This window comes from Bombina bombina, chromosome 1, assembly GCF_027579735.1.
Source record: "Bombina bombina isolate aBomBom1 chromosome 1, aBomBom1.pri, whole genome shotgun sequence".
Classification (NCBI taxonomy): Eukaryota; Metazoa; Chordata; class Amphibia; order Anura; family Bombinatoridae; genus Bombina; species Bombina bombina.
The window spans coordinates 640,493,485-640,516,477 of record NC_069499.1 but is presented as its reverse complement, the minus strand read 5'-3'; positions in this window follow the sequence as shown (position 1 = coordinate 640,516,477).

Below are 22,993 nucleotides of genomic sequence, written 5' to 3'. Positions count from 1 at the left end.
TTATTTTGGTACATTTTGTTTCTTGTATATACAATTCTTACCTGCTTTTAGAATGATAGGTGTTTTAGAAATCCTCTTCAGCTTTGCATGTTGCGCATGTGATGATGCTATTTATGTCATAGGGTGACGTGTCATGATTGTGTGCAATTTTTTTGGCGCCAAAAAATTTCCCGCCAAAAATTTAGATTTTCCCGACCATTGTTCCCCCCGCCAAAGTTGCCGTTATAAGCTCCACCCCCAGCTCAATCAGTGTTCTCAGTAAACACTTAGAGAGCATTCATGCAGCATTTTATGAATCAGTTTTCTTTTTTATAATTTTTTTTGCTGTTTCCTATTCTCTAAAGCCTGTTATATATTTATCATATATAGGAGCATGGATATACATTTTCAGATTTTTTTTTCCAATGTAGTTTTTTGCAATTATGTCTCAAACTGAACCTGCCTCTGATGTAAACAGGTATTTAACAAAGCTAAGTATACATATAAAAACGGTTAAATTTATCTATGAGTACAAATACACACACTGTTATTCTATCTCAGTCTAAATGTACATAGCATTACTGCTGAAATGTAATATTTTATTGCTACAGCTAAGAGAAGGCAATGACTGCTATTTTGCCTTCAAATAAATGTATACGGTTTTTGCAACATTTTCCTAAACTTAGTGAATTAAGTTCTGACCTTCAGCATACTGACGTATCCTTTACTGATGGGCTCACCTCTGATTCAGAGGATGCCACGTCAGAGACTGATATAGATAAAACTTCTTTTTTATTTAAGTTAGAATATATTCGTTCTCTCTTGAAGGAAGTTTTGTTTACTTTGGGTATTGAGGAGTCTAAATCTCCTGATGATAAAGCTAGTATTTGTCTAAATTCTGTATATAATACTACTGTTATTACTCCTGAAGTATTTCCTATTCCTGACGCTATCTCTTATGTGATTGCTAAAGAATGGTCTAAGCCTGGTACCTCTTTTAACCATTCCTCTAGGTTTAAAAAATTGTATCCTTTACCTGTAGCCAAGGAAGCTTGAATCTTATCCAAGAAGGTCATATTTACTTTCTGGCTATATTCTTAGACCTGTTATATTTATGGCTGATGTTGCTGCTGCTTCTACTTTTTGGATGGACAATTTAGCACAGCAGTTGTTTTCAGATTCTGAATTATCTAACATTATTGTTTTACTTCAACATGCAAATCATTTTATTTGTGATGCTATATTTGATGTTAAGAAGATCAATGTCAAATCCATGTCTTTAGCCATTCTAAGAGCTTTATGGATTAGATCTTGTAATGCTGACATGGTGTATAAAACTAGATTATTATCTCTCTCTTTTCAAGATCTTTTTGGTTCACAATTAGATTCTATTATCTCCACTGTTACTGGGGGTAAGGGAGTTTTTCTTCCCCAAGACAAGAAATCTAAGGGTAGATTTAAAGCTCCCAATCGTTTTCGTTCCTTTCGTCAGAATAGAGAACAGAAAACCACTCCTTCCCCTAAGGCCTCTGGCTCTTATTGGAGACCATCTCCGAATTGGAATAAATCCAAGCCTTATAAGAAACCAAATCGTGCCCCTAAACCTATATGAAGGTGCGGCCCTCAAGCCAGTTCTTCTTGTAGGGGGAAGACTAAAGCTATTTCAAAGAGTTTGTAACAAAAATCCCAGTAAAAGCTCAAGTCTTTCTGATATGTGTTTCAGATCTAGAACTTTCAGGGGTAATTTTCCCCAGTTCCGCAGCAGGAACAAGGATTGGGGTTTTTATTCAAATCTATTTATTGTACCTATGAAGGAAAATTCTTTCAGACCTATTTTGGATCTGAAAACTTTATATGGTATTTTAAGAGTCCCAACTTTCAAGATGGTGACTATAAGGACTATTCTGTCTTTTGTTCAGCAAGGTCACTTCATGTCCACAATAGGGTTACAGGACGCTTACCTTCACAATCCGATTCATCCAGATCACTATCATTTTCTGAGATTCTCTTTTATAAACAAGCATTACCAATTTGTCGCTCTTCCGTTTTGGCCTTGCAACAGCACCAAGAATATTCTTAATAGTTTTAGGTGCCCTTCTATCTGTAATCAGAGAGCAGGGTATTGGGGTGTCTTCTTATTCGGACGATATTTTGGTACTAGCTCAATCTTTTCATTTAGCAGAATCTCACACGAAACAACTAGTGTGGTTTCTTCAAAGACATGGTTGGAGAGTCAATTTACAAAAGAATTTCTTGATTCCTCAGACAAAGGTCACCTTTTTTAGGTTTCTAGATAGATTCAGTATCCATGTCTCTTTCTCTGACAGACAAGAGACAAATGAAGTTGGTTTTAGCTTGTCTAAACCTTCAGTCACTATCATTCCCTTCAGTGGCTATGTGCATGGAAGTTTTAGGTCTTATGACTGCAGCATCGGACGTGATCCCTTTTGCTCATTTTCATATGAGGCCTCTACAGCTTTGCATGTTGCACCAATGATGCAGGGATTATACTCAGATATGACAACTGAAATACTTAAATCCCAACACTCAACTCTCTCTGACTTGGTGGTTAGACCATCACCTTATTGTTCAAGGGGCCTCCTTTGTTCGTGGTTTGTTCATCATTCCTCATCTCAACAGATGCAAGTCTTACAGGTTGGGGAGCTGTCTGGGGGTCTCTAACAGCACAAGGAGTTTGGTATCCTCAAGAGGCGAGGTTACCAATCTATTTTAGAACTCTGTGCTATTTTCAGAGCTCTTCAGGCTTGGGGGTCTATTTATTAATGTGTGAGTGGACATGATCCAATGTTGCGGATCTTGTCCGCCGCACATCGATAAATGCAGACAGCATACGTTCTTGTGAATCGCTGGTGCAGCGCCGCCCTCTGCAGATTGGCAGCCAATCGGCCGACAGCAGAGGGTGTAAATCAACCCGATCGGGGTGATTTTAGGCAATGTCTGTCCGCTGCCTCAGAGCAGGCGGACAGGTTATGAAGCAGCGATCTTTAGACCGCTGCTTCATAACTTGTGTTTCTGGAAAGCCTAAAGGCTCGCCAGAAACACGGGGCTTCAAGCTCCATACGGAGCTTGATAAATATGCCTCTTGGACTATATTGAAGAGAGAACTTTACATTCGTTTTCAGACAGACAATATTACAACAGTGGCATATGTCAATAAGATATACTAGTCTTGAGAAAGGCCCAAGCAGTGGGCCGAAACGCGTTGACATCTATATGGTGAGCTATATTTCTTGATTTATTTACATTTTAACAGTATTATACTATGTTATTTTTCTTTATTTTTAGGCTTTGAGGATATCCCAGCCCTTTCATTGCTATCTTTATCGTTACATTTTTATATTTTTATACATCTCTATTTGCAAAAGCCATTTTTTATCTCTAATGCCCTGGAATTGAGGCATCTGAAATATATTTTTTACACCCTAACATTAGATAAATAGGACGCATTGGAAGAAAAGAGACATTTCATAAGGACTTTTTAGGACATACAGTTACTAGGACATATACCACACTGTTATGATTTTGTAGAACATTCTGTATAATTTTTTGATTGCATATTTATCTGTTTATCCATATATCTGTTCATTATCTATGCTAAAACATTGTTAACTGCCGTATTTTAGCTATTATTGTCGATTTAGTGTGTATTGTTTCACATTTTTGTTGACACATATTGTCACATTTTTGTTGACACATATTCTCACTCACCTGGATTTTTAATTTTTAATTTTTCCATTTTTAAATTTTCTATTTTTCTATTTTTTATATATTTTTGAGATTAAAATCACTTTAATCATATTTTGATATCACATTGTTTTTGGATATCACAGTTTTCTAGATGTGTACACACTAGTTTGCTTTTCAACACTATTTTTCAATTTTTGTATTTTTGTTTATAATTTTTTATTTTTCATATATTTCACTGCATACTATTTTTCACATATGACCCTCATCGACACATTGTTTAGAGTTTAGTTCTGCATATATATGTATAAGATTATGTTTATATAGGACATTTTTTTATCTTGCCCCAAACCAGTCTTAAATTTAGTGGACACCAATCCACCAATCAGTTATTGACTATTTCATTTTTTAACTCATTTTATCACCTTTATATATTTTTATATTTTTAACATACGTCTTTTTGTACCATGGATCCATGTCTATGAATCATATTTTGTATTTGTAATAAATTGTGTAAAACTATACATTTCATATCCATTTTTTACTATATCAGCAATTATAATTAACATTAGAAATAACCCCCATCATAAGGGATTTCTTCTGTTCCAGTGTGAACACATCACTCACACACACACACTAGACCTTGACTTAATTGGCGCTCCTCTCTACAAACCCTACTAACAGTATTCTTTTGTGGGCAGTGGGGGCCCACTCCAGATAGGAGCTACAGGTCCTTCTAGCGCTGTGAGTACAACATATATCGCATATGTCAATAATCAAGGAGGGACTTGCAGTCCTTCAGCTATGAAAGAAGTAACTCAGATACTTTCTTGGGCAGAATCCAACTCTTGTCAAATTTCTGCGATTCATATCCCAGTAGTAGACAATTGGGAAGCGGATTATCTCAGCCGTCAGACTTTACATCCGGGGGAGTGGTCTCTCCATCCAGATGTGTTTTTTCATCATGTACAGATGTAGGGTCTTCCAGAAATAGATCTGATGGCCTCTCGTCTAAACAAGAAGCTTCCCAGATACCTTTCCAAGGATCCTCAGGTGGAGATAGTGGATGCTTTAGCAGTTCCTTGGTTTTACCAACCTGCTTACATTTTGCCGCCTCTGGTTCTTCTTCCGAGGGTGTTCTCCAAGATCATAATGGAACAATCTTATGTGTTTCTGATAGCACCTGCATGGCCTCACAGGTTTTGGTATGCGGATCTTGTCCGGATGTCCAGTTGCCAGCCTTGGCCACTTCCTTTAAGGCCAGACCTTCTGTCTCAAGGGCCATTTTTCCGCCAGGATCTCAAATATCTACATTTCAAGACATAGAAATTGAACGCTTAGTCATAGAGGTTTCTCTGACTCAGTTATTAGCACTATGATACAGGCTCATAAGTCTTTTTCAAGGAAAATGTATCATCGGGTTTGGAAAACCTATATTACATGGTGTTCCACTAATAATTATTCTTGGCATTCTTTCAGAATTCCTAGGATTTTACAGTTTCTTCAGGATGGTTTGGATAAGGGTTTTGTCTGCAAATACTTTGAAGGGACAAATTTCTGCTCTTTCTGTCTTATTTCATAGAAAGATTGCTAAACTTCCTGATATTTACTGTTTTGTTCAAGGTTTGATTCTTATCAAACCTGTTATTAAATCTATTTCTCCTCCTTGGAATCTCAATTTGGTTTTGAAGATTTTACAGACTCCTCCTTTTGAGCCTATGCATTCTCTGAATATTAAATTACTTTCTTGGAAAGTGTTATTTCTTTTGGCTATCTCTTCTGCTAGAAGAGTTTCTGAATTGTCTACTCTCTCTTGTAAGTCTCCTTATCTGATTTTCCATCAAGATAAAGCTGTTTTGCAGATTTCATTTCAATTTTTGCCTAAAGTTGTGAATTTTAACAACTTAAATAGGGAAATTGTTGTTTCTTCTTTGTCTCCTAATCCTAAGAATACTCTTGAAAGGTCTTTACATTTTTGGATGTGGTAAGAGCTTTGAAATATTATGCTGAGGCTACTAAAGATTTCAGAAAGACTTCTAGTCTATTTGTTATTGTTTTCTGGCTACAGGAAAGGTCAGAAAGCCTCTGCTATTTCTCTGGCATCTTGGTTGTAGTTTTTGATTCACAAAGCTTATTTGGAGGTGGGGCAGTCTCCGCCTCAGAGAATTACAGCTGATTCTACTAGATCAGTTGCCACTTCTTGGGCTTTCAAGAATTAAGCTTCAGTTGATCAAATTTGCAAAGCAGCAACTTGGTCTTCTTTGCATACTTTATTAAATTTTACCATTTTAATGTGTTTGCTTCTTTGGAAGCAGCCTTTGGTAGAAAGGTTCTTCAGGCAGTTGTCTGTTTGATTCTAGTGCCTTTGATTTGAGTTTTTTTTAAATTGTTAAAGAAAACTTAATTTTTTTTTTTTATTTAATTTCTCAGCAGATTTAGCTGTTATTTTATCCCTCCCTTTATAGTGACTCGTGGATTTCCACATCTTGGGTATTATATCCCATACAACACTAGCTCATGGGCTCTTGCCACTTACATGAAAGAAAACATAATTTATGTAAGAACTTACCTGATAAATTAATTTCTTTCATAGTGGCAAGAGTCCATGAGACCCGTTCTATTTTTTTGTGGTTATGATTTTTTGTATAAAGCACTTTATTCTAGTTCCTCTTTTTGTATGCTTTTTACTCCTTCTTTTACACCTCACTTCTTGGCTACATGCTAAACTAAGGTATGAGTGAGGTGGGATGTGTATTTATAGGCATTTTGAGGTTTAGAAAACTTTGTCTCCTCCTGGTAGGAATGTATATCCCATACGTCACTAGCTCATGGACTCTTGCCACTATGAAAGAAATTAATTTATCAGGTAAGTTCTTACATAAATTATGTTTTCCAGAAGTGCAACTGCAGGTCTAAGCCATGCATAGGCTCAAAAGTAGGGAGTCGAGACTCCAAGGAAAAGTCACCATATGAATAACTGCCTTATGGGAATCAAAGCATAAACAAAGGTCTGTATATCATGATTATTAGCAATCTTCCTATAATACAGAACAGATAAGGCGGAATTCTGACCTTTCAGAAAACTAGCAAACAAGTGTTTCAACAAACCCTGTTGAAGAAACTCCAACAACCTGGGAATCCTAAATGAATTTCACCAGTAAGATTCTGTTTGTCTGACTGGTTCTTGTAAGTCTAACATATTTCCTAAGTCATCTATTCTTTTTAAAACACCAAAAAACATACACTCAGAAAGTGAAACAGCAAGAGCGCTCTGTAAGATAAAGGGTGTTAATATTACAATCTGTAATCACACAAACAATGCATATGTGTGGATGAATGTAAACACACAATGGAGATGAGGCAATCAAATGAGCAACATGCATACAATGTAAATGAAATACAATGCAGATGAATAAGCACACGATACAGATGAATATCCAAACACTGCAAAAGGATATGTTTGATTCAGGAATCCTTTACATCAGACCGCAGTGTGTAACACAGGTGATGCAGCTTCCCAAAACTCACAGCACTGGAGGCTGGATGTCGCTAATACAAATACAAAAGAAGAGAAGGGCGGCGCAAAACACCTCTAAGTGCAGACTGTAAGATCACAACAATTTTATTAAAGCATATGACGATTAAAAACTCTCAAACCTCAAACATATGAGGTATGTCCAGTCACAGAAATGTAAATACACTCAGATGCTCAATCCTCCGTGATAAAGTCCCAGCACACGAACAGTCCTCAGCACGCTGTTGTGTGATTACCACAAGAAGTTGAACAAAGTTCACAGTATAAAGGTTCGTAATAAATAAATAAATATGTCACAGATACTAACGCCAAAAGCCCATACTGCACCAGACTACCAGGTTGAAAAAGCCGGCTACCCTGCAGCTGGTGTATGCGGCGTGACGTCAAGACGGTGGGCGGGGCATACACCAGCTGCAGGGTAGCCGGCTTTTTCAACCTGGTAGTCTGGTGCAGTATGGGCTTTGGCGTTAGTATCTGTGACATATTTATTTATTTATTTATTACGAACCTTTATACTGTGAACTTTGTTCAACTCCTTGTGGTAATCGCACAACAGCGTGCTGAGGACTGTTCGTGTGCTGGGACTTTATCACGGAGGATTGAGCATCTGAGTGTATTTACATTTCTGTGACTGGACATACCTCATATGTTTGAGGTTTGAGAGTGTGAGTTTTTAATCGTCATATGCTTTAATAAAATTGTTGTGATCTTACAGTCTGCACTTAGAGGTGTTTTGCGCCGCCCTTCTTTTCTTTTGTATTTGTATTCTTTTTTAAACTCCTGCTTTTCAAGTCTGTATCAGTAAAAAATCTGTGCTAAATCACATAAGGCATCCATCTATCCTGGAAGGTATGTGTATGCTTGTGTGTGTGTTGTCAGATAAATTGTGAGGAAAAGTGTAAACTATATGTCAAAATATCCAATTATTCCTTTATATATGAAATTCCCCTTTTGATATAAAATTTTACTAATGTAAGGTCATATACCTACTTATTAAAGGCCTGAAAAATACTTCATGACCCAACCTCTTGATGTTAAGATAAACATCAACAGGTCATGAAGCCTAAAGAGAACAAAGGAAATACATTTGCTCAAATTGTAAAAGTTTAACTTCTGAGAACCTTTATTTCAATGTCAAATTAAATTACCTTCAAAAACTTACTGCCTAAAAATGTCCGCCCTACATCGATAAATGCCAACAGCATATTATTGCACAAGCATTCCTTGTGAAATGCTTGTGCAATACTGCCCCCTGCACATTCACAGCCAATCATACGCTAGCAGGGGGTGTCAATCAACCCGATCGGCTGATTGCTGTACGCTGCCTTAGAGGTGGTGGACGAGTTAAGGAGAAGCGTCTTAAGGCAGCTGCTTCTTAACTTATATTTCCGGCTTGTACATATAATATTCATATAGTTAATATAAATCAGTACTGTATAAAGGTACCAACAAATAAGTATAAGATAAATATCTGACTATAAAATGGCTTATATGTGTAATAACGGTATTTATAATGGCTTATATGTGTAATAACGGTATTTATAATGGCTTATATGTGTAATAACGGTATTTATAATGGCTTATATGTGTAATAAGGGTATTTATAATGGCTTATATGTGTAATAACTGTATTTATAATGGCTTATATGTGTAATAACGGTATTTATAATGGCTTATATGTGTAATAACGGTATTTATAATGGTTGCTAAACCAATATGCTGAATATAGGATGGTTGATGAATTATGTTTAGAATAAATGAGATGTTTATTACATGTATCTGATGTATAAATGTCTAAGCATGATATTACATAGGGACTATAGATTCTGAAATACTCTGAATAATATAAGAAATACATTTCTATGCACTCAAATATCATTAAGGAATGTGCACAAATAACTCAATATAGCTTTATCAGATAGTCTATAAACTCCAAAGATATATATCTATAATAATTGGTTACAACAGCTCTCCACTTACGCAGGTATATTTGTATATAACTATAAAGTAAAATATAAAATCAAATAATACCATTAAAATATCATGATTAACAGCTATAATATATTATATTAATATAACTACTACCAATCGGCTAGATTACAAGTTTTGCGGTATGAGTGAAAAAGCAGCGTTATGGCTCTTTTTCACTACCGCTGGAATTATGAGTTTTGCAGGTATAGCTGCACCGCACACTTTTTTGGCCATAACGCAACGTAACTACCGCAGCTTTTCAAAAGTCCTTTTTCAATGGGACTTTCATAGCGCCGGTATTATGAGTTTGCCTGGGAGGCCAAAAAGTGAGTGGTACATCCAATACCGTCAAGATCCATACCGTAAACTGAAAGTCAGTAGTTATGGGTTTTATGCTACAACGCCGTAACATAAAACTCATAACTAAAGTGCTAAAAAGTACACTAACACCCATAAACTACCTATTAACCCCTAAACCGAGGCCCTCCCGCAACGCAAATAATAAAATAAAATTATTAAACCTAATCTGCCGCTCCGGACATCGCCACCACTATAATAAATATATTAACCCCTAAACCGCCGTACTCCAGCATCGCAAACACTAGTTAAATATTATTAACCCCTAATCTGCTGTCCCTAACATTGCCGCAATCTACATTACAGTTATTAACCCTTAATCTGCTGCCCCCGACATCGCCGCCACCTACCTACACTTATTAACGCCTAATCCGCCACCCCCAATATCACGCCACATACCTACACTTATTAACCCCTAATCTGCCGCCCCCAATGTCACGCCACCTACCTACACTTATTAACCGCTAATCTGCTGCCCCCAACGTCACCGCCACTATACTAAAGTTATTAACCCCTAAACCTAACACCCACTAACTTTAATGTAATTAGAATAAATCTAAATAAAACCTACTATTAATAAATAACTAATTTATATATAAAACTAAATACTTACCTGTAAAATAAACCCTAAGCTAGCTACAATATAACTAATAGTTACATTGTAGCTATCTTAGGTTTTATTTTTATTTCACAGGTAAGTTTGTATTTATTTTAACTAGGTAGACTAGTTAGTAAATAGTTATTAACTATTTACTAACTACCTAGCTAAAATAAATACAAATTTACCTGTAAAATAAAACCTAACCTGTCTTACACTAACACCTAACCTTACACTACAATTAAATAAATTACATTAATTAAATACAATTAACTAAATAAAAAAAAAACACTAAATTACACAAAATAAAAAAGAAATGATCAAATATTTAAACTAATTACACCTAATCTAATAGCCCTATCAAAATAAAAAAGCCCCCAAAATAAAAAAAAACATAGCCTAAACTAAACTGCCAATAGCTCTTAAAAGGGCCTTTTGTGGGGCATTGCCCCAAAGAAATCAGCTCTTTTATCTGCAAAAAAAAAATACAAACAACCCCCCAACAGTAAAACCCACCACCCACACAACCAAACCACCCAAATAAAATCCTATCTAAAAAAACTAAGCTCCCCATTGCCCTGAAAAGGGCATTTGGATGGGCATTGCCCTTAAAAGGGCATTTAATGTTCCAATCAGCCAATAGAATGCGAGCTCAATCCTATTGGTTGATTGCATCAGCCAATGGGATTTTTTCACCTTTAACTCCGATTGGCTGATATAATTCTATGAGCCAATCGGAATTCAAGGGACGCCATCTTGGATGACGTTCCTTAAAGGAACCTTCATTCTTCAGTCGCCGTCGTAAGAAGAGGATGCTCCGCGCCGGATGTCTTGAAGATGGAGCCGCTCTGCGCCGGATGGATGAAGATAGAATATGCCGTCTGGATGAAGACTTCTGCCGGCTTGGATGAAGACTTCTCCCGGCTTCATTAAGGACTTCTTGTCGCTTGGATGAAGACTTCTGCTGCTTCGTTGAGGATGGATGTCGGGTCTTCAAAAACTGTAAGTGGATCTTTGGGGGTTAGTGCTAGGTTTTATTAAGGGTTTATTGGGTGGGTTTTATTTTTAGATTAGGGTTTGGGCAGAAAAAGAGCTAAATGCCCTTTTAAGGGCAATGCCCATCCAAATGCCCTTTTCAGGGCAATGGGGAGCTTAGTTTTTTTTAGATAGGTTTTTATTTGGGGGGGGGGGGGTTGTTGTATTTTTTTTACAGGTGAAAGAGCTGATTTCTTTGGGGCAATGCCCCTCAAAAGGCCCTTTTAAGGGCTATTGGCAGTTTAGTTTAGGCTAGGGTTTTTTTATTTGGGGGGAGTCTTTTATTTTGATAGGGCTATTATTATTATTAGGTGTAATTAGTTTAAATATTTGATAATTATTTTTTTTGTAATTTAGTGTTTTTGTTTTTTTTGTAATTTAGTTAATTGTATTTAATTCATGTAATTTATTTAATTGTAGTGTAAGGTTAGGTGTTAGTGTAAGACAGGTTAGGTTTTATTTTACAGATAAATTTGTATTTATTTTAGCTAGGTAGTTAGTAAATAGTTAATAAATATTTACTAACTAGTCTACCTAGTTAAAATAAATACAAACTTACCTGTGAAATAAAAATAAAACCTAAGATAGCTATAATGTAACTATTAGCTCAATTTTGGTCTACGCTCACTTTTTGCCTGCTAACGCTGGGTTTTTGTAAACCTGTAATACCAGCGCTGTAGGTAAGTGAGCGATGACAATAACTTGCAAGTTAGTACTGAGCAGCTCTTACCACAAAACTCATAATCTAGTCATAATTCCTATTTAAAACTAAATACTTACCTGTAATATAAACCCTAAGCTAGCTACAATATAACTAATAGTTACATTGTAGCTAGCTTAGGTTTTATTTTTATTTCACAGCTAAGTTTGTATTTATTTTAACTAGGTAGAATAGTTACTAAATAGTTATTAACTATTTACTAACTACCTAGCTAAAATAAATAAACATTTACCTGTAAAATAAAACCTAACCTGTCTTACACTAACACCTAACCTTACACTACAATTAAATAAATTACATAAATTAAATACAATTAACTAAATGACAAAAAAAACACTAAATTACACAGAATAAAAAAAAGAAATTATCAGATATTTAAACTAATTACACCTAATCAAAATAAAAAAGCCCCCCCAAAATAAAAAAAACCTAGCCTAAACGAAACTACCAATAACCCATAAAAGGGCCTTTTGCGGGGCATTGCCCCAAAGAAATCAGCTCTTTTACCTGTAAAAAAAATACAAACAACCCCCCAACAGTAAAACCCACTACCCACACAACCAACCCCCCAAATAAAATCCTAACTAAAAAAACCTAAGCTCCCCATTGCCCTGAAAAGGGCATTTGGATGGGCATTGCCCTTAAAATGGCATTTAGCTCTTTTTCCATACAAAACCCTAATCTAAAAATAAAACCCACCCAATAAAAAAAAGGTTTTATTTTATAGGTAAATTTGTATTTATTTTAGCTAGCTAGTTAGTAAATAGTTAATAACTATTATTAATGTAGCTAGCTTAGGGTTTATTTTACAGGTAAGTATTTAGTTTTAAATAGGATTTATTTAGTTATTAATAGTAGGTTTTATTTAGATTTATTTTAATTACATTAAAGTTAGTGGGTTTTAGGTTTAGGGGTTAATAAATTTAGTATAGTGGCGGCGATGTTGGGGGTGGCAGATTAGGGGCTAATAATATTTAACTAGTGTTTGCGATGCAGGAGTGCGGTGGTTTAGGGGTTAATATGTTTATTATAGTGGCGGCGATGTCTGGAGCAACAGATTAGGGGTTAATAGTTTTATTGTAGTGTTTGCGATCGGGAGGGCCTCGGTTTAGGGGTTAATAGGTAGTTTATGGGTGTTAGTGTACTTTTTAGCACTTTAGTTATGAGTTTTATGTTACAACTGACTTTCAGTTTACGTTAGGGATCTTGAAGTTTTAGGGTGTACCGCTCACTTTTTGGCCTCCCAGGCAGACTCGTAATACCGGCGCAAAGGAAGTCCCATTGAAAAAGGTCTTTTTGAAAGCTGCGGTAGTTACGTTGCATTACGGCCAAAAAAGTGTGCGGTGACCCTAAACCTGCAAGACTCTTAATACCAGCGGTAGTGAAAAAGAGCCTTAATGCTGTTTTTTCACTCATACCGCAAAACTCGTAATCTAGCCGATAGTTAATAATAGTAGGTTTTATTTAGATTTATTTTAATTACATTAAAGTTAGTGGGTGTTAGGGTTAGGTTTAGGGGTTAATAACTTTAGTATAGTGGTGGCGACGTTGGGGCGGCAGATTAGGGGTTAATAAGTGTAATGTAGGTGGAGGCGGTGTCGGGAGCGGCAGATTAGGGGTTAATAAGTATAATGTAGGTGTCAGCGATGTCGGGGCGGCAGATTAGGGGTGTTTAGACTCAGGGTTTATGTTAGGGTGTTAGGTGTAAACATAAATTTTCTTTCCCCATAGGAATCAATGGGGCTGCGTTACGGAGCTTTATGCTCATCGTGCACGAGCACATAAAACCAGCTCACAGCAGCTCTGGTATTCGAGGGCGGTATGGAGCTCAATTTTGCTTTACGCTGCAATATTGCCTGCTAACGCCGGGTTTTTGTAAACCTGTAATAGCAGCGCTATAGGAAGGTGAGCGGTGACAATAACTTGCAAGTTAGTACCGAGCAGCTCTTACCGCAAAACTCGTAATCTAGCCGAATATTAATTGTAATTTCTTAATTACTAGTTATAAATATAGCTCCCAAATACATCCATGGAGATATAACATAAAAAGGAAATTGTATGGGAACATTGGCACTCCTGCATTTCTGTCAGATAATGCACCACTTTGCCCAGAAAATTGTTGCAATTACAAATGTCTAGGTCTAGGCATTCTCATGTTTATTTCTTTTGTTTCTATTGGTATGACACAAAAAAGTGGAGGAAAAAATCCCAAATCTGACACAAAAATTATTGGCACTTTTTCAAAAAAGAAATAATTGCATTCCAAGTTAGTGATGCTCCTGTAATTTGTAATTAAACTCACCTGTATCAATTAACAACATAGAAATCACACCAGCAACCAGTTAAAATGGTGAAAAATTGACTCAACCATTCTGTTGTGTGTCTCTGTCTGGCACACTGAGCATGGAGAAGAGAAAAAGCAACAAATATTTGTCTGAGGATTTGAGAACAAAAATGTGGAAAAGCATGGACAATCTCAAGGTTACAAGTCCATCTCTAGAGATCTTAATGTCCCTGTGTCCACTGTGCACAACACTGTCAAGAATTTTACAGCCCATGGCACTGTAGCTAATCTCCCTGGATGTGGAAAAAAGAGAAAAAATGATCAAAGATTGCAACAAAGGATTATTCGAATGGTGGCTAAAGAACCTTGATCAACTTCCAGACAAAGGCCTCTATTTATCAAGCTGTCAACCGTAAATACGCTGGAATTCCGCAGCATATTTGTGGCGAGCCTGATTCGCCTTAGTTATCAAAGGCTAGAGACCGGCAAAAGTAGAATATAGTGACGTAACATACGATCCGCCAGACTCAGTCCGACACAGATCGATGCTTACGTCACTCCAGATGTTCCGAACGCAAGTTCGGCACAATCTGACTACTTTTGCTAGTTAGATTTGGAGATGTATCAAACAGCGCCACAGTAAACACCCATATAAGCTGTAACTCAGAAAGGCGAAATCTCCCAACCAGATTCCGATGAAAAAGTAAGATAAAATGCCAAAAGTCAGCGCTACAATATCCCTGCTGGGGGATAAGTTGCTTAAGATGGTGTCCACGATCAGTTAATAAATAAATAAATGAATAAATGATTATGGGATAAAAAGTGGGTCATATAATGGTGAAGTATATATAATCCAATCAAATAAAATTCATATGTAAAATATTGATATGTAAAATATTTAATGAGTCTACAAAAATTGAATGTATAAGAACACGTGATATATAAAAACAAATGGATATATAAAAACAATGAGTAAATAAAACAATGGAATGAGTGCTAAGGAGAATAGTCTATATGTTACATCTGTATAGCCTATATTCCTAATTGTTAGAGCCTATAATCCTAAATATGCCTGGTAGTCCTAGACTTGGTGAGAATAAATCAACTATGATATCGATGTACCACAAAAAGTTAAAAATAAAATAAACTATTATAACGATATGACACAATGGATCAAATAAATGATCACCTTATCAATAAATCAGATAAATCAGTCAGTACTGATGCAATAGTCTAGTGTTATGTCCAATATGAAGAGGTAGATGTGTGAAAGTCCCAAAGTTGTGTCCAATCCTATTCAGCCAAATAAGTGTTGAAAAAATGGGTGATTAAAAAAAAAAAAGAATGGTAAGTGAAATATCCACATAGACTTAAAATTGAAAAAGTGAAAAAATGTGGAATAATCAAATTATGAAAAAATATGTGAATATAAAAATATAAAGATATAAAAAGTTGAATGTGTGCAAAAACGTGGTTAACAAAAATAATTGTTTGAAGGTGTACACCTAAAAAATAGTTCATAAAAAAATCCAAATATCCTTTAGATGAATCCTTAGTGTTTTTTTTTTAAAAATTAGGTATGTCCCAGATTATGGGTAAAAAAAGTGGTATAGTATAATCTTATAAAATGGTGATCCTCTTCCCAAAATTAATATAGGTAATTCATGAGGCCATCATAATCCTATAAAAGATATAAAAAGCAAACATAGTGCAATAAAGACACTTATAATTAGAAATTGTAGGTAAAACCAGACCAGTCTTGAGAAAGGTCCCTGTGGACCGAAACGCGATGATTGTAACTGGTATTACGGCTCAGGATCTCTTTTGGTGAGTAGAATACCTACAATTTCTGATTATAAGTGGCTTTATTGCACTATGTTTGCTTTTTATATCTTTTATAGGATTATGATGGCCTCATGAATTACCTATATTAATTTTGGGAAGAGGATCACCATTTTATAAGATTATACTATACCCCTTTTTTTACCCATAATCTGGGACATCCCTAATTTTTTAAAAAAACACTAAGGATTCATCTAAAGGATATTCAGATTTTTTTATGGACTATTTTTTAGGTGTACACCTTCAAACAATTATTTTTGTTAACCACGTTTTTGCACACATTCAACTTTTTATATCTTTATATTTTTATATTCACATATTTTTTCATAATTTGATTATTCCACATTTTTTCACTTTTTCAATTTTAAGTCTATGCAGATATTTCACTTACAATTCTTTTTTTTGAATCACCCATTTTTTCAACACTGTTTTTTCAACACTTATTTGGCTGAATAGGATTGGACACAACTTTGGGACTTTCACACATCTACCTCTTCATATTGGACATAACACTGGACTATTGCATCAGTACTGACTGATTTATCTGATTCATTGATAAGGTGATCATTTATTTGATCCATTGTGTCATATCGTTATAATAGTTTATTTTATTTTTAACTTTTTGTGGTACATCGATATCATAGTTGATTTATTCTCACCAAGTCTAGGACTACCAGGCAGATTTAGGATTATAGGCTCTAACAATTAGGAATATAGGCTATACAGATGTAACATATAGACTATTCTCCTTTGCACTCATTCCATTGTTTTATTTACTCATTGTTTTTATATATCCATTTGTTTTTATATATCACTTGTTCTTATACATTCAATTTTTGTAGACTCATTAAATATTTTACATATCAATATTTTACATATGAATTTTATTTGATTGGATTATATATACTTCACCATTATATGACCCACTTTTTATCCCATAATCATTTATTCATTTATTTATTTATTAACTGATTGTGGACACCATCTTAAGCAACTTATCCCCCAACAGGGATATTGTAGAGCTGACTTTTGGCATTTTATCTTACTTTTGCTAGTTATCAAGATCCTACCAGGTACGCTCGCCACTATTCCGGCCCAGCATACCTGGTTTTCAATCCGCTGCCCTGGAGGTGGAGGATGCCATAGGAATCAATGGGAGTCTGACAGCAGCGAAAGTTCATGTTCGCTGCTGCCCTATATCCCATTGATTCCTATGGGAAATGTCTACACCTAACACCCTAACATATACCCCGAGTCTAAACACCCCTAATCTGCCCCCCCCTACACCGCCGCCACCTACTTTATACTTATTAACCCCTAAACCGCCGCTCCCGGACCCTGCCGCAACTCTAATAAATGTATTAACCCCTAAACCGCCGCTCCTAGACCCCGCCGCAACTAAATAAAATGCTTAACCCCTAAACCGCCGCTAGCGGACCCCGCCGCCACCTGCATTATATTTATTAACCCCTAATCTGCCGCCCACAACGTCGCCGACACTATACTACATTTATTAACCCCTAAACCTAAGTCTAAACCTAACACTAACACCCCCTAACTTAAATATAATTTATATAAAACGAAATAAAATTACTACAATTAACTAAATTATTCCTATTTTAAACTAAATACTTACCTGTAAAATAAACCCTAAGCTAGCTACAATATAACTAATAATTACATTGTAGCTAGTTTAGGATTTATTTTTATTTTACAGGCAAGTTTGTATTTATTTTAACTAGGTACAATAGTTATGAAATAGTTATTAACTATTTAATAACCACCTAGCTAAAATAAATACAAATTTACCTGTAAAATAAATCCTAACCTAAGTTACATTTACACCTTGCACTACACTATCATTAAATTAATTCCCTAAACTACCTACAATTACTTACAATTAAATTAAATAAACTAAAGTACAAAAAACAACAAACACTAAATTACAGAAAATAAAAAAAAATTACAAGAAGTTTAAACTAATTACACCTAATCTAAGCCCCCTAATAAAATAAAAAAGCCCCCCAAAATAATAAAATCCCTACCCTATACTAAATTACAAATAGCCCTTAAAAGGGCATTTTGCGGGGCATTGCCCCAAAGTAATCAGCTCTTTTACCTGTAAAAAAGGAAATTTATGCTTACCTGATAAATTGATTTCTTCTACGATACGACGAGTCCACGGATTTCATCCTTGTGGGATATTATCCTCCTGCTAACAGGAAGTGGCAAAGAGCACCACAGCAGAGCTGTATATATATAGCTCCTCCCTTCCCCTCCACCTCCAGTCATTCGACCGAAGTTAGGAAGAGAAAGGAAAAGCTAAAAAGTGCAGAGGTGACTGAAGTTGTAAATAATAAAAAATATAATCTGTCTTTAAATTGACAGGGAGGGCCGTGGACTTGTCGTATCGTAGAAGAAATCAATTTATCAGGTAAGCATAAATTTCCCTTTCTTCTACAAGATACGACGAGTCCATGGATTTCATCCTTACTTGTGGGATACAATACCAAAGCAACAGGACACGGATGAAAGGGAGGGACAAGACAGAGACCTAAACGGAAGGCACCACTGCTTGACAAACTTTCCTCCCAAAAACAGCCTCAGAAGAAGCAAAAGTATCAAATTTGGAAAATTTGGAAAAAGTATGAAGGGACGACCAAGTCGCGGCCTTAGAAATCTTTTCAACAGATGCATCGTTTTTAAAGGCCCAAGTGGAAGCCACAGCCCTAGTAGAATGAGCCGTAATTCTTTCAGGAGGCTGCTGTCCAGCAGTCTCATATGCCAGGTGGATGATACTCCTCAGCCAAAAAGAAAGAGAGGTAGCCGTAGCTTTCTGACCCCTACACTTTCCAGAATAAACAATGAATAATGAAGATGATTGACGGAAATCCTTAGTTGCTTGTAAGTAAAACTTTAAGGCACGGACCACGTCCAGGTTATGTAACAGACGCTTCTTCTTAGAAGAAGGATTAGGACACAAAGAAGGAAAGACAATTTCCTGATTAATATTCTTATTGGAAACAACCTTGGGAAGAAAACCAGGTTTGGTACGTAAAACCACCTTATCAGAATGAAATGTGAGATAAGGCGAATCACACCGTAAAGCTGAAAGCTCAGAAACTCTTTGAGCAGAAGAAATAGCAACCAAAAACAGAACTTTCCAAGATAATAATTTAATATCTATGGAATGCATAGGTTCAAACGGAACCCCTTGAAGAACTCGAAGAACTAAATTCAAACTCCAGGGAGTAATTGGTCTTAATACAGGCTTAATTCTGGTTAGAGCCTGACAAAAAGACTGAACATCTGGCACATCTGCCAAACGTTTGTGAAACAAAATTGACAACGCAGAAATTTGTCCCTTTAAGGAACTTGCTGATAAGCCTTTCTCCAATCCATCTTGGAGAAAAGACAGAATCCTAGGATTCTCCATGAGTAACCCTTGGATTCACACCAATAAAGATATTTACGCCATATCTTATGATAGATTTTTCTAGTGGCAGGCTTTCTAGCCTGTATTAAAGTACTGATAACCGAATCAGAGAATCCTCGCTTTGATAAAATAAAGCGTTTAATCTCCACGCAGTCAGTTGCAGAGAAATTAGATTTGGATGTTGGAAAGGATCTTGAATGAGAAGGTCCTGTCTCAAAGGAAGTTTCCACGGTGGCAGAGAGGACATGTCCACTAGATCCGCAAACCAAGTCCTGCGTGGCCACGCAGGCGCTATCAGGATCACTGAAGCTCTCTCCTGTTTGATTCGAGCAATCACGTGTGGAAGGAGAGTAAACGGTGGAAACACATAAGCTAGGCTGAACAATCAAGGCACTGCCAAGGCATCTATCAGTTCGGCCTGAGGATCCCTGGACCTGGATCCGTATCTTGGAAGTTTGGCATTCTGTCGAGATGCCATCAGATCCAATTCCAGTCTGCCCCATCAGAGAATTAATGAGGCAAATACCTCCGGGTGAAGTTCCCACTCCCCCTGATGAAAAGTCTGTCGACTTAGAAAATCCGCTTCCCAGTTCTCTACTCCTGGGATGTAGATCGCTGACAGATGACAAGAGTGGGCCTCCGCCCAACGGATTATCTTGGATACTTCTCTCATCGCTAAGGAACTCCTTGTTCCCCCCTGATGATTGATATAAGCCACAGTCGTGATGTTGTCCGACTGGAATCTGATGAATTTGGCTGAAGCCAACTGAGGCCATGCCTGAAGCGCATTGAATATTGCCCTCAATTCCAGAATATTGATTGGAAGTAGAGACTCCACCTGAGTCCAGACACCCTGAGCCTTCAGGGAATTCCAGACTGCACCCCAGCCCAAAAGGCTGGCGTCTGTTGTCACTATCACCCACGAGGGTCTGCGGAAACAAGTTCCCTGGGACAGATGATCCGGCGACAACCACCAAAGAAGAGAGTCTCTGGTCTCTTGATCCAGATTTATCTGAGGAGATAAATTTGCATAGTCCCCATTCCACTGTCCGAACATGCACAGCTGCAGTGGCCTGAGATGAAAGCGAGCAAACAGAATGATGTCCATTGCCGCTACCATTAATCCAATTACTTCCATACACTGAGCCACTGATGGCCAAGGAATGGACTGAAGTGCTCAGCAAGTATTTAGAATCTTTGACTTTCTGACCTCCGTCAGGAATATTTTCATGGCTAACGAGTCTATCAGAGTTCCCAAGAAAGAAACCCTTGTTTGTGGAACAAGTGAACTTTTCTCTATGTTCTCCTTCCAACCGTTAGTTCTCAGGAAAGACAACACTGTGTCCGTGTGAGACTTTGTCAGTTGATATGTTGACGCCTGGATCAGAATATTGTCCAGAAAAGGTGCCACTGCTATGCCTCGCGGTCTGAGAACCGCCAAAAGAGACCCTAGAACCTTTGTGAAGATTCTGGGTGCTGTGGCCAACCTGAAGGGAAGAGCCACAAACTGATAATGTTTGTCCAGGAAGGCAAACCTTAGAAACTGATGATGATCCTTGTGGATAGGAATATGAAGGTAAGCATCCTTCAAGTCCACGGTAGTCATATATTGACCCTCCTGGATCATTGGTAAAATTGTTCGAATAGTCTCCATCTTGAATGATGGGACTCTGAGAAACTTGTTTAGACACTTGAGGTCTAAGATGGGTCTGAAAGTTCCCTCTTTTTTGGGAACCATGAATAGATTTGAGTAGAACCCCTGTCCCTGTTCCGCTTTTGGAACGGGACAAATTACTCCCATGGTAAAAAGGTCTTTTACACAGCGTAAGAACGCCTCTCTTTTTATCTGGTCTGCAGATAATCTTGAAAGATGAAATCTCCCCCTTGGGAGAAAGTCCTTGAAATCCAATTGATAACCATGGGTCACTATTTCTAGTGCCCAAGGGTCCTGAACATCTCTTGCCCAAGCCTGGGCAAAGAAAGAGAGTCTGCCCCCTACTAGATCCGGTCCCGGATCGGGGGCCGCCCCTTCATGCTGTCTTAGTAGCAGCAGCGGGCTTTTTGGATTGTTTACCTTTATTCCAGTTCTGGTTCGGTCTCCAGACTGACTTAGGTTGGGTAAAATTCCCTTCCTGCTTTGTGGAAGAAGAGGAAGTGGAGGGTTCTCCTTTAAAGTTACGAAAGGAACGAAATTTTTTTTGTTTACCCCTCATCTTAACAGACTTATCCTGAGGAAGGGCATGGCCTTTACCTCCTGTAATGTCAGAAATTATTTCCTTCAATTCAGGCCCAAAAAGGGTCGTACCTTTAAAAGGAATAGCTAAAAGCTTAGTTTTTGATGACACATCAGCAGACCAAGATTTGGGCCACAACGCTCTACGTGCTAGAATAGAAAATCCTGCATTTTTTGCAGCTAATTTAGCAATTTGAAAAGTGGCATCAGTAATAAAAGAATTAGCTAGCTTGAGAGCCTTAATTATATCCAAAATGTCATCTAACGGGATCTCAACCTTAAGAGACTCTTCCAGAAACTAAAAAGCTGCTGCAGTAGTTACTGGAACAATGCAAGCCGTAGGTTGTAAAAGAAAACCCTGATTAATAAATAATTTCTTTAGAAGACCCTCTAATTTTTTATCCATAGGGTCTTTGAAAGCACAACTGTCCTCAATGGGTATAGTTGTACGCTTAGCCAGGGTAGATATTGCTCCCTCTACCTTAGGGACCGTTTTCCACGAGTCCCGAATGGTGTCTGATATGGGAAACATTTTCTTAAAATTAGGAGGGGGAGAAAACGGTATACCTGGTCTATCCCTTTCCTTTTTTATAATTTCCGAAAATTCTTTTAGGAACCGGAAAAACATCAGTGTAAGTAGGTACTTCTAGATATTTATCTATCTTACACAATTTCTCTGGTGGTATTACAATAGGGTCACAATCATCCAGAGTCGCTAAAACCTCCCGAAGTAACAGACGGAGGTGTTCAAGCTTAAATTTAAACAGGGCCGGATTGGGCAGCTGGGATACCGGGAAAAATCCCGGTGGGCCGCCGGCCGGCAGCTCAGCTGGGCTGGTGGCATGGCTGCTGTATATTATTGCAGCTTATTACTATTGCTCAGCTCTAATTTCTTGTTGCAAACTTGCGATTAGCATCCGATCCGTGTAAGTTATTATTTTTATTATACTACTTGTGTTACTTGTGTTACGTGTACTGTTAACCCCTGCCGGCCTGCCCAGCTGCCCGCTACCAGCACCATGTGATGATGTGACATTATGTGTGGAGGGAGCCTCAGAGTGGCTGCGTGCGTTGCGTCATCATCAGTAACTGCTGTCAGTCACTCAGTGTATCAGTTAGCAGCCCAGGCGGGCGACTACGGCACGTGGGGTCACGTGTGAGTGCAGACGACGTTGACTACTGTGGGAGCAATCTGAGTCTGAAGAGACAGAGTGACTCGAGACCTCACCTCACCTGACCGTAGAGTCTAGAGACACTGAGTGACTGGCGACTGCTGTGAGACAAACTTCAGGACGGC